This window comes from Chrysochloris asiatica, unplaced genomic scaffold, assembly GCF_000296735.1.
Source record: "Chrysochloris asiatica unplaced genomic scaffold, ChrAsi1.0 scaffold00303, whole genome shotgun sequence".
In the NCBI taxonomy this organism is placed as follows: domain Eukaryota; kingdom Metazoa; phylum Chordata; class Mammalia; order Afrosoricida; family Chrysochloridae; genus Chrysochloris; species Chrysochloris asiatica.
Window position 1 is genome coordinate 3,406,589 of NW_006408821.1, and position 1,990 is coordinate 3,408,578.

Genomic DNA, 1,990 nt, shown 5'->3' on the forward strand with positions numbered 1-1,990 from the left:
TGTATGACAAGATTGTATTCTTTCAACATACTTATTCAACCTATATGCTGAGAAAATAATCTGGGAAGCTGGGTTATATGAAGAAAAAAATGACATCAGGATTGGAGGAAGTTATTAACAACCTGCGATATGCAGATAATACAACCTTGCTTGCTGAAAGTGAAGGGGACTTAAAACATTTACTGATGAAGATCAAAGAGCATATCCTTGGGTATGGATTAAATCTCAATGTAAGGAAAACAAAATTCCTCACCACTGGACCAATGAACAACATTCTTATCAATGGAGAAAAGATTGAAGTTGTCAGAGACTTCATCCTTCTTTTCTTCTTGAATCAACTATCAACACTCACGGAAGCAGCAATGAAGAAATCAAAGATGCATTGCATTAGGCAAATGTGCTGCACAAGACATTTTTAAAGTGTTGAAGAGCAAAGATGCCAGCTTGAGGACTAAGGTGTGCCTGACGCAAACCATGGTATTTTCAATAACCTCATATGCATATGAAGTATGGACAGTGAATAATGAAGACTGTAGAAGAATTGATGCTTTTGAGTTATGGTGTTGGAGGAGAATATTGAAAATGCCATGGGCTTCCAAAATAACAATATATCCATTTTGGAAGAAGTGCTGCCAGAGTGCTCCTTGGAGGCCAGGATGGCCAAACTTGGTCCCTCATACTTCGGACATATTTTCAGGAGGAATCTTTTGCTGGAGAAGTATATAATGTTTGGTAAGGTAGAAGGTCAGAGAAAAAAAGGAAGACTCCAATGAGATGGATTGGCCAAGTGACAGCATTGATGGGCTTAAGCATGGCAACATTAGGGAGTTTTTCCCATGATCGAGCAGTGTTTCGTTCTGCTGTGCATAAGGTCTTCATGAGTTGATTCTGACTTGATGTCAACTAACAACAACAAGGTATTTCTATTTTCAACCTTCTGAGGAAGTGCCATATATCTTTCCAGAGTGATTGAAAAATTATGCAATCCCACAGCAATATAGGAGGATCCCTGTCTCTCCACATCCTCGCATTTATCCAGCATTATTATCCTGTATTATTATTTTTTTAATCTTTGCTCATATTTCTGGTGTGAGAGGATAACTCATTGTTGTTTTGATTTGCATCTATCTAATGGCTAGTGAACTTGTACATTTTTTCATAAGTTTGTCTGGATCTACTCCTTAGTGAAATGCCTGTTCACGTCCTGTGCCCATTTTTCAATTGGATTATTTGTCTTTTTCTTATAGAGTTGTTGATGTTTCTTATGGATTTCATAAATTAGTCTCTTGTCCAATGTGTCGCTGCAAAATATTTTTTTCCCATTTTGTGGGTTATCTTTTTACTTCTTGGTGAAGTGTTTTGATGCATATAAAATTTTAATTTTTAGTATGTCCCAATCATCTATTTTGTCTACATTTGTTTGTGTAATTTTCAAAATGTTTGATAGCTTGTGTATGCCCTGTATTAGAACCCTCACATTTGTCCCAATTTTTTCATTGATGGTCTTTATAATTCTGGGATTCACATTTAGGTCTTCAATCCAAGCTGAGTTTGTTTTTGGATAAAGCATGAGGTAAAGGTTTGATTTATTTCTTTTGCATATCGCTTTCTAGTCCTGCCAATCACATCTGTTGAAGAGATTATCATCTCCCCATGCAATATACTTAGGCAGTTTGTCAAAAATCAGTTGGCTATATGTAGATGGGTTAATTTCTGGATTCTTGAATCTGTTCCATTGATCAGTGTATCTTTCATTGTACCAGCACCATTGTAGCCATGTAGTAAAAGTTGAAATCAGGGAGTGAGAGGTTTTCATCCTTATTCTTCTTCTTAAGCAGTGCTTTGCTTATCCTGGGTCACTTTCCATTCCACATAAAGTTTGTAATTGTTTGTTGTTTTCCATCTCTTTGAAGAATGTCATTGGAATCTGGATTGGGATTACATTATATGTGTAGATTGCTTTAGGCAGTATTGACATTTTCACAATGTT

The 1,990-nt window shown here is 36.2% G+C and overlaps 1 protein-coding gene across 1 annotated transcript in view; it reads right to left on the reverse strand.

The window, feature by feature from the left end:
- The window catches only part of LOC102834395 (uncharacterized protein CXorf49 homolog), a 17,742-nt gene that overhangs the window by 9,376 nt on the left and 6,376 nt on the right, over nt 1-1,990 (reverse strand). The gene's annotated exons all lie outside the window — the stretch shown is intronic.